The sequence below is a fragment of the Lycorma delicatula genome, chromosome 10, assembly GCF_047948215.1.
Source record: "Lycorma delicatula isolate Av1 chromosome 10, ASM4794821v1, whole genome shotgun sequence".
Classification (NCBI taxonomy): Eukaryota; Metazoa; Arthropoda; class Insecta; order Hemiptera; family Fulgoridae; genus Lycorma; species Lycorma delicatula.
In genome coordinates, this window is record NC_134464.1 from 37752632 (window position 1) to 37768167 (window position 15536).

At 29.9% G+C, this 15536-nt stretch overlaps 1 long non-coding RNA gene across 1 annotated transcript in view; it reads right to left on the minus strand.

Moving 5' to 3' along the window:
- Window positions 1–568: 568 nt before the first annotated feature.
- The window catches only part of LOC142331809 (uncharacterized), a 35669-nt gene continuing 20701 nt past the window's right edge, over window positions 569–15536 (minus strand). The window contains exons 2-4 of the long non-coding RNA XR_012758096.1: window positions 11488–11686; window positions 4632–4727; window positions 569–1093 (exon numbers count right to left, since the gene is read on the minus strand). This is a non-coding gene — a long non-coding RNA (uncharacterized LOC142331809). The remainder of the gene's footprint in view (window positions 1094–4631; window positions 4728–11487; window positions 11687–15536) is intronic.

Here is a 15536-nt window from a genome sequence, read left to right on the forward strand (position 1 = left end):
AGTCCTACCTCAGCAGTGAGGTTTCAGGAGTTTCTGACGTCAAACCAAAGAATGTTTTTTCTGGTTGCTGTGCAAGACAGAAGTGCAGAAACTCACTGCCTCTCAAAACGAATTATATTCGGTAAATAATGTAGACTAGGGTTGCGTAGCACGGCATTTAAAACCTACGGTGTAATTATAAACACCAAACGGTCAATCTCTCGAAAATTCTTGTTGACCCGCAAACAGGAACGCACACTCAAACGATAGAAAGTACGTGGAAGTCGGCCAAACAACGTAATAGAATTGAGTAGTGCACTGCTTGAGTTTAAGTTTGTGTGACGCCAACGCTACCATATTTTAGAAAGTTAAGTTGGCTTATGGTTGTTAACCTGGTTTACAACTGAATAAAAGAACAAATAAACCTTATTTGTTTTATTCCAGTGGCAAGCCAAATACTGTGAGAGACACAGCAATTAATTGTACACATCAAAAGTAACATATATTTCACCAGGGTGTAGAGCGTCATAGAATATTTACTCTAACACCTTATTTGTAATATCCATATGATTCATATTTAAGATAGAGAATATTACTATTGTGTATTGTACTTATAATAAAAGTTTTTGGTGAGGAGGTATGTATTAGATTATCTGGCAAAATCTCATTTAAAATTTATTCATAATTTGTTTCAAATCATTAACAAAGTTGTTTTTTTTACTAACAATAAAGAATTTTATTTAATTCTGAAACTGATAATAACATGAAAACTATTCTTTATTGTACTCTGTTCATAAAAGGTGTATGTATTATATTTTTTTTTAGGGTTATTTCACATAAATTTCATTACAGCTATGGTGTGAACCTCCAGGAGTTGGTCACTGGATTGTATACACTTTTTAGTATGCCGAGTAGTATGATCTAGTGGTACCTGGATTGACTGGATGAGGTTCAATTTTATTATACATCTCAAGTGCTTGGTATGCCCAGCGGTTAACATCTTCAGGGCTTTTTTCAAAACTTGGAGCTAATTTTTCTATGGACGGATTTGCGTATTGCAGATGTATTCATGCAGGATAAATATCTAACAATAAAAGATTATAGACTTCAACATCTGAAAGTAAAACCAGATAAACATATATTAGGCATGTGTTTACAATACATTCAAAATATTGTATATCACTGCAAGTATGTATGTAGAATACTTGCATAATGTCCACAGATATCTAGCAGGGAATTCAGTGTTTTAAGTTCTTTAGTTCAATTCTATATAGGATTTTCTATTATTAGCAAAATTGAAGTTTTAATTTCAATTTTTCTTACCTATCATTGAAGCTATGAAATACCTGAATTGAGCAATTTAAATCAGGCAAACAAACAACTCTTTTATCTCAGTAAAAGATTTATTGTTGTTACACCTAACTTTCAGTCCTGATCTCGCACCATCAGCTATTTTTGTTTAGTCCTATTTTTGTTTAAGAGTTTTTACAGGGCACAAAGTTTGGCAAAAATGAGCAAGTCAAAAGAGAAGTACAAGAATGGCTCAGACACAGAGATGAACAATTCTGTACTACTGGAATAAGAAAGCTCACTGAAAGAAAGAACAAGTACTGAAATGTAGCTGGGAGATTATGTTGCAAAGTAGCATAAGCTTCATTCTCTTTGAATAAATGATAATTTTTCTGCAATTATTTCTCTCTTTAATTATTGAATGATATTATATATATTGTTTTAATTTCATCTATTAATGATAATAAATTTCATTTGTTTCTTTCTGTAAACCAAACCAAGGTTGACATGTTGTTGCCATTCGGTATGCTGGTGTGCAAATATATCGCCTAATGATTATAAAACCATCTATCCCTTTGAAAATTCTTCCATCGGATGGTTTGCTTTTTTTATAAATGACATTCAAGTACAATTTAAATAACCATATTGACATTATTTTATGGAATATAATTTTAAAAACAAAAAAAAAAGTGGCTGGTAGTTTTCAGGACATGATTGTACTGCTCTGATCAATATTACCAATGCTGCTGTGTGTACCGCTGCTAGGTAGCAGCATACCATTTGATATTATCATCAGCTCACCAGTGTATCACTCCATGATAGTTCTCTTAGTACTGCGTTTCATCAGTGGTCTGCACTGGTTGACAGGAAAGGCAATAAAACCTGGTATGAAGCTAGAGGTTGATAAAAGATCTCTTGGAGGGGTGGCCTATTTTCTCTCAATATATTCCTCTCAGGTTGCATAAATACGGGTTAAAATGCTATAAATTATGTTTAACATCAGGTTATACACAGTATTTCTTATTTGTTATGATAAATTTGCATATTCAAGCAAAGATGTATACAAAATCATAATTAATTTAATGGACAAAGGAAGATTGCTGAATGGAGAGAATTTCTATAATAATTTACCAATTCTTAAAGAATTATTGGAAAAAAAGCATTTTATTATGGAACTCTTCTGGCAAACACAAAAGGCCTACTTGTAGATTTTATTAAAAAATGCAGAAAAAAGGAGGAGTTAACGGTGTCTGCAAATATGGAATGAATGTAATAAAAGGGACAAATAAAAGTTATGATATGTTATAATTTTACAATTTTTATGCGTTTACAACTTCTTTAATATTTACTAGTTTTGCTTCCAAATTTTCATTGTTGTATTATTTTAATAAAAATATTACAATTTTTTTCCGCTATCTAAACACACTAAGTGTATTTATTTATTATAATATATAGAAGTTAAAGAAGAAAATTAATTATAATAGATTAGAAGTAAATAGAGGTAGTTTGAGCTATTTGTCTTGTTATTATTGTATTTTGTAATAAGAAAGTGCCTTCTGAATGAAAAGTCCAAACAAACGCCGTTATGGCTTACAGATGTACAGATATCTCAATTAGCTGAATATACTCAGCACATATCGTTTTAAACTGATTACAGCAGAAGGAAACTGTATTGGACAAGCTTTGTCATTCTTGGAACCTGTGTGCCAGGATGTCCTACAATAATCTTAAGTGCAGTAAGTAGGTGTACTGACTGTGTAGTACCTGATAATTTGATACACCAGGATACCACAACAGCAGCGTGTTAAAAAAAAGAAATGAAGATAGTGAGTTTTCTCTTAGTTCTTGAGAAGAAATATCAACATTCTCACATATTTTGAATAATTCCAAATTTTTGAAGGAGTTAATGAACTTTTAACTCCACTAAGTCAAGAAAGACGTTGTAAGAAAGAACTGTCAGTGGAAGAACTGACATAAACATCTTGGTAAGGCTATTAAGCTGTAAGCGATTGATTATCAATACTTGAATATACTGTATTTGTTGCTGGAGGAAATTGTGTTGAAAGGTTGACTAACCACTTCTTTTTCAACTTTCACTTCAGTCTACTTTCAAAGAGATTGAAGGTTGACCTCAGGTATCAAGCCTTTCTCTAGAGATACAAATCAGCATTGTATTGCATGTCTACACAAATAAAAAATTCTCAGACTTAGTCGGAGGAAAGTCTCCAACCTAGCTCTCTAAATTTTTCCATATTTTCCAGAGTTATTCTGTGCAAAGCAATCCCCATTTAATGCTCGAAATGCATTCTGTAAGAGTTTGGCAGTTACTCTTGAATGATTACTTTCGGCAGCAAAGATTTTAAAACAAAGTTAGGGCTTGTTAACTGCTTTGTGTTAATATTTGGTTTCAAATAATACGGGCTTATAACAAAGAGGGAAGTTCTTGGATAGTGTTTGAAAACATTATTTAAAGAAAGGTTTTATTGAATAATAAGGTTTGAAATTTGTTTGCCTTTATTATTAATGATATTGTGATTGGAAATTAATTTCTTAGTAATATTTAAATCTATTGTTAAACTGTAAATTACTAGTTTTTGTGAAAATACATCAGTAAAAAAAAATATATAAATTTGTTTTACATTACAATTCTTCTTGTGATACATACATAAATCATCAAAGGAATAGATGCTTTCTCTAACAATAATGGTATTCATTACATTACATTGGCTGGGCTAATAATGAACACAGTAAAGATACCATATAAAAAAATCAAAAGAAAGAATTAGTAATCTACTTGTTTGGACCTTATTTGTTGACACTTTACTAAGTTAGTTGTCCAACTAAACTTTGAATGCTTATCAAATCAAACAAACCTTATATTATTTAAAAGATTGGTAAGTTTGGTTTTGTAAAAAAATATAATAAAATCAATTAATAGATTAAATTAACCAATTAACACGTTTAATAACATTTTACTTACAAGTGACAAACCCAACTGACAAACTGGCTTTTTGTTAAAGTGGCCTTGTTTGTATGAATCAGTTGATATATATGTAATAATGTTAATAAATAGGCAAACTCTGGTGTAATTACAAAAACTATTACTATCACATTTTTTTTAATAGATAACATAATGCCCTTGAAAATCTGATTGGAGACAATCTGTTGTAAAGGTTAAAATCACTATTCTATAATCAGATAAATATTAAAAAAGAATTTTTTGTAGTTTAGGAAAACTAGTTTTCTTACAGGTTTTTCTGAAAAATGCGAATTGGAATCAATTTTTTTCTTATAAAAATAAAGAAAAAAAAGAAAAATAATTTTTTTTGCAATTGTATTTCATAAACAATATTTTTACTTACCACAGAGACCCTTAATTTCACTCTACCAACTGGCCTTGGCAAACAGGTTCATCACTTGAACGTGTTTCATATGGGTAAGTGCCAAGATCATTTCCTCTGGAGAAAAAAAATTATTCACTCATTTCAAAGAATAAAAAACATCTCAAACAGGTTATTTGCCACTGTATATGTTTAAATATCTGAAATAACTATACTTTTGTGGATAACAATTTTTTCCAAATTTTATCCGGTTTGATCTTTAATGAATTTAGTTAAATTCACAACTTCAAAATAAAATGTTAAGTCTGGCTAACAAATAACTGAACTTAAGTTTGAGTTGTAACTTTTAATCATCATCAATTAGAAAAAATATAATGTAATAAATATAATATAATGTATGCAAAGGTTTTGTTTACATTAGTTTATTATGAATATATTATTTTACTACATTTGAGTAATGCATTATTGAGTAAATTACAGGAAGCCACCAGAAAATGAGTTACTTCTCCCTTTCTTTGGACTTGCAGTTTCAAAGCCCTATAATTTTTACAAAAATTGTGTAAAACATAATTCATACAAATTTTTTTCAATTCTGGGGATTATAAGCAAATTTTTTTCTAAGAGATAAGAATATTAAAAAATCTCCAAACATAGTAATCTTATCAAAATAATTTTTTGATGAAACATTTACATTGTACTGGCATAGTCTCTTGTGGGTTTGTTTTAAATGTTATTTTATAGTAAATTAACCACATAAATGTGACAAACTGTCGATATCATTTTACAGTAATCTGGCATTATACAGTTTTAATTAATTCACAGTTATTATTCTGAATTTCACTTCATTGTAAATTATGAAGCAGAATTCATATTTTATTTATATAACTTTGTGATGAATATGCCAAAATATAATATTTATCGTATAAAGTTTTATTTAATACATAGTCTATATATAAAAGAGGTTGGTATTACAGGTTATTTTATTATTTTTGGTGGTTAAAGATGATCAGTAACTTAACCCTTTCACTCCTCTTGTCCATTTCGGTGCCCAAATATTTTACCATTGATTTTTATGTAACGATGGCTTTTTTATACTTTTAATCCAAGTAGTGCATTTCTTCTTCTGAACGTATTGAGAGGTACGTAATATTTTCTAATTTTCCGACACATTCACAACATAATATAAATTTTTTTAGTTTTAAAATGATATTTTCTAATTTATAAATGGATTACATTTTGAAGGGGTGCATGCTGAAATTTATAAATTACACAAAAACTCGGTGTACATTCAAATGCCCAAGTGTAGTCAAAGGGTATTGCTACTGCAATGTAATTTTGAGGTTATGGTTATTATTAATATTATGCTACTGCAATGTAATTTTGAGGCTATGGTTATTATTAATATTATTATTACAGTTCTTTTGCTTATTTGTGCAGTGACCATAACTGCTGATATCTCATATTTTACTTGGAAATTTACTTAATTAGAGGTGAGTAATATTTCTAATTTATATTATTTATTATAAGTTATGTAAGGTAATTTATACATTGATAAAATAACCAAGTAGCCCTACATAGTAGGAAAAATATTCCTAACCTCACATAATATAATCTGTAAACATCTTTTCATTAAGTTATTTTATCTGAGCATAAGATAGTTTATGCTTCAGTTTAGTTGTTTTTAGCATTTTCATAAATTGAAAAATTACAATAACCCTGAAATTTGTGCTATATGTAGAAATTTTATTATAAGGCTGTAAAAGCAAGATATGAATTGCTGAATTTCTAAAATAAGTATTAGGTCTATTTTCTTCTTATTATAATGAGCTAAAAATAAATTTCTAGTATCATACAGTAACCAGCAGGCTACTTTCTTTTTCTTTAGACTATTTTCTTTTCTTATTTTACATTTTAGTTAGGTGTATGAATCAGACTACACTGTATTTTATTTTTCAGACAATGGATTTTATGATTTATATGACAAAGACGATGTTGGATCTGTTCTGAATCTATTAGATGGAAATTGTTCAGATTTGGAAGGTTTGGAGAGCGGTGATGCGAGAGAAGATGAAGCACCATCAAAGGGACCTACAAGAATTGGTAAGTTTCATTTTTAATTATATTGAGCCTAGTTTTGGCTCATGAAACAAATATCCTACCAGTATTAAAACGGATGGATTCAGTGAATACCTGCTAAAGCTACATTTTTTTATGCTGCAGGTGCTGATGTTGTCCTACGAAATGAGGAATTAGCTATTCAAGATGATGCAGAAATAAAGAGCTGTTGTTGCAAACAGCACCTGTGCTGCCTGAACTCCCACCATTACAAGTAGCTCCAGTACAATCAGCACCTATTTTAAATGAAAAAATCAAGCAGGGGAACAAGTAAATCAAAATTACATGATAGGCCATCAATATCAGCTGGGTCAGATCCACCGCTTTTATTAATTCTGCCATAGATAAAAAAGATATCCGATGGAGAAGAAGGCCTTCCAATCCACCTACAACTGGTGATTTTTCTGTAAACACAGAATTATTTTGATTTGGATTCTCCTATAGATTATTTTTACAAATATATAACTGAGGAATGTATTTCATTCACGGTTGAAAAAACTAACATGTATGCCCTCTAGAAAGGTATAACATTTCAGCCCACAAATGCTCAAGAAATTCGTGCACTGATTGGGTTACACATTTATATGTCAGGTTTAAAATTTCCCAGAATAGAGATATACTGGAGAAAATCTCTAAAAGTCATGATATTTTCTGAAACAATGACTCATAATCGCTTTTATCAACTGAGATCAAACCTACACATCGTTAACAATTTAGAAATGAAAGACTCAGATGAAAAATTTTTTAAAGTAAGGCCAATTTTTGAGTTTGTCAGAAAAAGATGCAAGGAATTAGAAATGGAATAAGATCTCAGTGTTGATGAGCAGACATCTCCCTCACCGATAGCCCCGACCCATATGTCAAGACTGGAATGACTATTATTTTCCAGAATTTCTTTATTGTATCTTTCTTCCCAATAGTGTTTTCTTCAAAACTTCTGATAAAATTTAATACTTGTGCAGCTTTGAAACCAAATTCTTAGAGTTAAAATAAGACTACTTGCATCAAAGGAAGTTAAAGCCCTCGATCTGTTCTATGATGCTGCAATTTACGAAATCTTTGGCTCTAACAGGGTGAATACCCAGTGAAATTCCATATTTTTAGTCTTTCTTGATGAAAGACTAGTGAAAATTTACCATATTTTGAACGTATATAACAAGCGAGTATTTTTTTTTAAAAAGGCAATTTTTTGCAGTGGAAATGAAAATTCAACTCTTAGTGGATATTATAATTGTGAGTTTCCAAAAAATATATAAATTTAAATGTATTGGATTTATAGAATATAATTACATAAAAAAATAACAGGAAATAATAGAATGTTTATATGTCTAAAGTGGGGCTTACATGATGGCAAAACAATCTTTTTTGGATTCTGAATACTTTTTTATATTCATTGATGATCCCAAAAAATTTCTCCACAAGTTAACAATGAATATAAAAATAACCATAATACACATTAATAATAAGGTAATTCTTTAATTACAAAATAGGCCTTACTCATCTTTAAGCCTTATAAGTTAGGCTATTATATGTCTCTTCCATCCTTCATCTACAATACCAAGGAGGGAAATCTCTTGTACCAAATCCAGATCTATTGGCAATCCAAAAAAATGCATACCTTCATTATGGTTTAAGTCAAAATCTGTTAAACTTGTTTTCTTTAAATTAATCCCAAACCGTTCTATTTAAATCATTCCTTAATATCTTTAAACCGTGTTTAAATATTTGCTGTTGGCTGGATTGTGCAGGCATATTCAAAAAAGACCTTCCTGGATGAATCCCAGGAAACCTCCATATTGGCTGTTGAACACGAATACAACATATTCTTCTTGTTTGGTCTCAGTCCACAAGCTTTGAAAATAATCCAATCAATCTTATTTAGATATAAGATTAAGATTCATAATATACTTCGCTTCTATTCTGAGAATCTTAAGAATTTTATAAATCTTAAATTGCAAGCCGTGAACACTGGCTTTGAAATCGTGAATTATTTTTCCCCAACCATACTGTTTTAACTTTTCTTACTAACACTGCCTGCCATTTGTATCATATATAATTATCTTCTGCTTGTGATCCTAAAAACCTGATTTTTTTGTATGAAGTTAAATTTTGAAGATCTTTGTTTCAGAGAAGAGTGTTTTCCTGCTTTTCATTTCTTCCTCATGTCTGAGACTACAAGTAGCGTTACTTAGGATTTGTGTCATATTACAAAAATCACTATTTATATTATTATCACAAGGCAGTTTTGCACAACAAAATCAGTCCAACTTTGGATCAGGCTTTTTTTACTGAAATTGTTTTATATTAACCTTAAACACTCTCTCTGGTTCTACAGTATCTTTTTTTACCGCTGTATTCATTCTTCTTGTATTCCTTGTTTTGGAAACTAAAAAAAATGACTTGAAGGCAAGCCATAACTTTCCTAATTTTGGCATTATTAAGTAATAATAATGGTTTTTTGTTACTTAGTGCATAAGGAATTATAAATCTGCACTTCCTTGTGCCCCAAATACAGTTATGTCATCTTTACAAATGAAGAAAGTGTCAGTTACTTGAAATCCATTAAAAACCTCAAACCCAAAGAGCGAAGGGGTTTCATTCTGGTTTAACAATGTTTTTGTGTTGATTCCTGTCATTCTAGATATTGAGTAATAAGAACCTGCCACAATACTGTAATTGCTGCTTGTCTAAAGTATTTTGTTGTTTACATAATCATCAACTTCATCAAAAAAATTCAGTGTATCCAGATATCAACCTTTGTCGAGAGCATATAATGCTGTCAGTATGAGACTACCCTTAGAAAGTTTGAAAGGTATATTATGAAATCTCTTGATAATATGCATTTAAATTTCTGAAATTAAAACAGAAACCTATACAGCCGTCTACTTATTTCTACACACACAGTTATAAATCACTAAATATTTCAGCTGTTTTTATGAGTATCTTACTTGTTTCAGTGATGACAATAATGTCAATTCCTAAAAAAAGATTTCAGTGAAATATTTTAGACGCTGACACTTAATATTTATTTTGTTAAAAGCTGTTAATTTTTAAAAAAATACATATCTATATTGTTGATGGTTTAGATTATAGTGATGATGGTATTGATGATGTAGTAGTAGATGATATAATATTGCTTCAATAAAATATATAAAAAACCATTGAACATGAACCAATATGATTATCTTCAATGAATAAAATAATTCTAGTAAAAAAATTTTCATCTTCATCTAAGATGCTTAAATAATTTCCATTACTGCTTTCCACATTATTTTTTTATTTATGGTATTTATTTGTCACATGACATTGGTTTTACTTTTGTTTCATATATTTATAAATCAAAACTATTAATATGAACTTTAACAACTTCTTCTTTTATATAATTATGTATTTTGTGACAATAGATGAAGGACTACAGTTTTCCATTATCCTTCTAAGCAAATACTGGACAGTTCCTTTTTAATGCCTAAAGTAGGATAGATTTTGATGTAAGCTATGTGATATATTATGTACAAATATGAATAACATTTTATTTATAACATTATTATTTGGTAAAGAGCAGATGGTTCAAAAAACTGATAATTAAGGCAAATGTACTGGTCGGTTATCTGGACGTCACCTATTTTTCACCATTTTTTGTCAAAAACTATTGTTAAAACACATGTAAAACCTAAAAACACTAAACCTTATTTTCATTTACCTTAGTAACATATTAATTTCAGGAGGTCAGTAATCTTTATAGCTGTCAACACATCATAACCTTTATTAAGCTGCCGCTACATAAACTTCGCCAAGTACAAATTTAAATCAACTGGCATTATACAATTTTACTCAACTGGCATTATTTTTTCGCTGCAAAAACATACTCTAATTGACCTTAAATATTTTATCAGGACCAGCTACCTTCTAATTCATCTTACTCTGCACTATTCTACACAAATCTCCTGTAGATTTATTTCACTCTACAACAGTTTCACGAGATATATCCAACTCCTGCTCATACCACTTAACCGAAAATGACTGTTATACCCATAAATAAATAAAATATATGTAACAGTCAGAAAGAGCAAAGTACAATTTTCAAACCAATTCCCACATCTTAATGCAACTCTTGTACAACACCACTTGATGTCCATTATGATATACTACTAGCATTATACAAAAATGAATAGTATCTTCCTCAGTGGCTGGTAAATCCCAAACTTTCACGTCTTACTGACAACATATAGCAAAACCAAATAACACCAAAAGCAAGAAAATACAAGTTTTCAGGTAACAATTCAAAATCACGTTATTGCAATGAAATGGAAAACAATTATTTCTAATGTAATATTAATTTTCCAAGATTATATTATCAATAATAATAAATAATAATGCAGATAAAACCACAATATATAACAAGAAACAGCGTGACTTCGAGGTAACTGACAAGTACCAGGAAAATTATAAACATTAAAATGAATATGTTTGCATATTCAGTAACTGAAGTTATGCAATGTTAGAATTCCTCAGTGGTTAGGTTATAAAAAATCCAACCATCAAATGTACATTTGACGCTTGAATTTTTACCATTAATATCAAAATGGAAGTCAACTAGTTTTCTCCATTTATGGACTTTAAAAGTTAAACAGTTCTGCAGGAAAGGTAGCATATATAATTGTATAAAAAAATTAACATGACTGTAGTAAAATTCAAATAATATAAATACTACAATTACAACTAAAAATAAAAATATAAAAAACAAATTCATTAAAAAACTAACTTTGTATTTAAATTTGAATTCTCTGGGACCTAGCCAGCCATAATTTCTTCATTGTATAAAGCTGAAGAACAGTTATGACATTTTCAGCAAGTAGTCATCAATATTTCTAAAGCAACTGGAGTATTAAGATCTCTTGTGACTTTTGGATACAATTTCTCTGGGAAAAGACATTGCTGTGATGACCATGCTGATGTTTCTCCTACATTAGCATGGAAAAAAAAAAAAAATTATTTTACATACCCTGCTAAAAAATGTCATATAATTCAAGTAAATTTATGCAAATGTATAGTTATAGAAAATGAATATTGAATATGTTACAAAAAAAATGCAAAATACTACAAATAATTATGATCAAAAATACTTTAAAATCGTGACTACTAGTTATGATAAAAAGAGTACCAGGTGCAATTTTAGGATTCTGACATTGTATTGGCTATAAATGAACAAAGCTAGGCTTGTTTATGTAAACTTTTTGGAAATTTCTGAATCACCAAGCATGACCATATGAACTTGCTTGCTTACAATTGCAATATGAACCTGTAACTTGAACTGTGTGCAACCAAAGTCTCAAGAAATCAATTATATATATATATATACACAAAAAGATTCAATAGGTTGGCCAAAAGTGATGTAGGAATTAGCCAAGGGAAACTTTCAAGTACTGGCTTACAAAAGTACAATGAAAGGACTGAAATATTCTCTATAATTTATTTATATTCATATCTAAATTAGTCTCATGAATCAGACTACCAATGTCAAGATCTTTTTAATGCTATAAATTATCTGTCTACTGTCATGATGATGCACCATCCTAACTGCCTACCAACTCTCACCAGCACATTAAAAGTTCTTCACCTGCAGTCTGCAAATGGATGCTAACCCCAGTACTCTCCTATTTAATTTTTTTAAAGCATATTTTACAACCAGTAAAGACAAGTTTTCAGTAAAGTGGAATAAAATAAAATAACATGAATGAGGCAGCCCCCGCCGCTACAAACCTAAATCAAAAAAACTATAACTTCATTCAACATAAAAAAGATAATTAAATATAAGTTAAAAAAATACAAGCATCATGTTTCTGACAAACATGATTATACTTCAGTCTTTTTGTTTATTATTATGTAACAGATTTAGGGCCAAATGGTTTGTCAATCTAAACTGTGTTAACCTGTCTTATCTAGTACAATAGGTGAACAAGAAAATTTTGATGAATATCAGTGCTTGTTGCAAAACAATAATGTAGCAAACCTCTTTGTTATTTGAATCAGCAATGTATCTCTCAACTTTGTTTTAAAACAATGTTTATTGTCAAGATTAATGTTGCTGGCAGTTCTCACAACTGTATCTAAATCCTTTAATCCAAAAGAGTTTTAAAATTATTCTATTTACATTATTATTATTTAATAAAATTTCTGAATTCCTAGTATCCAACCCATCTTTTTGCACTTAAAATTTAACTTGGTTTCTTTTTATTTAAATATGGATTTTCCTAATTATGTAATAAAAATAACAAAATGTGTTTATTAGGATAATTTGAAACATATTGGTTTTTAGTTACCGACTAGCAACCTAATGGTCATTAATATTAAGACTCAAGAATCAGAAAAAAATGGTTTACTACTAAACAATGATATAACGCTATAGGAAATATCCCATCTCATGAATTTCAAATTTATTGTCATACCTACAGTTATCATAAACAGTGTTTGTTCTGAATCATGAAAATGAAGAACAACAAATTTTCCGCAATAATATTTGTTATCAATCTATTTAATAAACTAACAATACTATGATTTAAAATCAACAAATTACTAGCATAAAAAAGATTTATTTTATAAATTTCCAAAGGACATTCTTTAAAACGACCAATTTTCAAAAGTTTCACAATTCAGTAGTTTATATTACATGACATCAAAGTGAGACAAAATTCACTTGAAAAAGTTAATGACTTAACTCCTGAAAGGAGAAACTTTTACACCAGTTAAGTATTTAATCAAGAACATTTATAAAACTACCTACATTACTACTCAACAAAAAATTTACCTACCTTTCAAACACTATAAACTTCAAGAACAAGGCTGGTTATAAAGAGTGTTTTGTTTGATATATTTACCTGCACTGTTGGAATGCTTTTATAAATTTTAAAACCACAATTTGAAATTCCCTTCCCTGTAGATTTATACAATATGGTACATCCCCAGAAGGAGAAAGACTATTAGTATAACTGTTAGCTATAAGTAGGGAGCAACCTAAGTGATCAGAGACAGATTCAGTGTATCTAAGGTATGATGGGATAATGTTTCAGTACTTAAAAAAAGAAAAACATTTTACTATACACATAGATAACCTACAATACTTTTCCATGTGGTTATTACTCGAATTAAAACTTAATGTACCGTAGCACCAGCTTTTACAAACCCTTGTTGAAGATCTCTACTCTCAGGCTACCTTGACATTTGAGATCTGTTATATCTGTCAAACCTCAATCATGAGGTCGTAACAAGTTTTAAATGGTCAAATGGTGTCACTAGGTGCCAAATATACGTTTCCTCCTATCTCCTTCGTGAACCGCTGAATAAAGTCCGAGTTACATGCAGCACAGAACTGCAAATTTCATGCAGAATAACATCTTTCATTATGCTGTTAGTTTTGGAATGATCTCCAAAGCTCCTTCAATATTTCACAATAACCTTCTTATGTTGTGTAATTACAGGTTCCATGTATTGACAGCAAAATTGCAGTCACTACACTAATTGGTTCGATAGTGCCTCCTTGAGGTTCTTTGTTTTGATTGCGAGATAGATGAAATATGCATTCACTTTTTGTATTTTTCCTTTGTCAATGTATTAAATGAATTTGAGCCATCTCCAATCCTCAGTCACAAGTTTCTTGAGATGTTCATCACCCTGTTAGTAGTTAGGGAATGTGAAAATACCGACTATGCTTTGAGTTTTATGAACTTACTCAATTGTTTTGACATCCACCTTGCACAGACCTACAGAAACCCAACTTGTCTGTCATGATCTGACAGTTCTTTTCAAAATTTTTTTGAAGTTCAGAAATTATTAGACAACAACTAATTCTTTTATCAGTATTTTTAATGAGTTAAATTATGACTGACTTTTTTTTTCTCCTTGTATGAGATGCACAAAGATGCATCTCTAACGATCTTTCTCTAACAATGCTATACCATTCACAATATTATCATAAACTCTATAAAATTGTTGGTAAATGTTTTTGGCAGTGTGCTCTTACAGTTGCAAAAAAAAGACAATGCTAAATAATAATAATATACAATTCACAGTGTGTAGAAGCAATTTCATAGACTCTTGCTTTGCCAGCATTGGACAGAATGACATATACGTATGTAATAAGATTAAAGATTGTTAGTGTCTACCCACATCACTGTATTTCAATAGCAACAATCAATGTACAAAGTGACTTCTTTTCCCCAGTTATAATGCAGAGAAGAAGTGAGGGTGGAATTCATTCTATATATTTTATTCAAACATTTTTGCTCAACATTCTAAATCTTCAGTTCCCAATTCCACTTTCAAATTTTATTTAAATACACACTAATATTTCTATATTCTGAATCTTTCATTCAAATTTTATCCTTATATACCTTTATATCTTTACATTTAAACAATGACCAACATTTAAATAAACAATATTTCTCTATGTACTAATTTCATTGATGTTTGAAGATTTATGTTTAGCATTTTCTTTTTAACATTTCTGCTACTTATACAAGGGACGTTTATGTCAGACGGTTATATGCTAGACTAGAATGTAAATGGAGATTGCTGCACATTCTGCTGTTTGTACACATAAAGTACATGTGCCAGCTATAACTGCACGGTGCACTGGACTGAAGCAACATTAAACAATAACAGTCAGTCGTAAAGAACATGGTGTTCCAATGTAGTGAATGGTTATTTGGAACAGAGTGTTGCAATGAAATTTCTTTTGAATGAAGGCATAAAACCTGGTGAAATTTATTCGCAACTTCTTAGTTGCGATGAGACATTTGCAGACATGAGACAGTT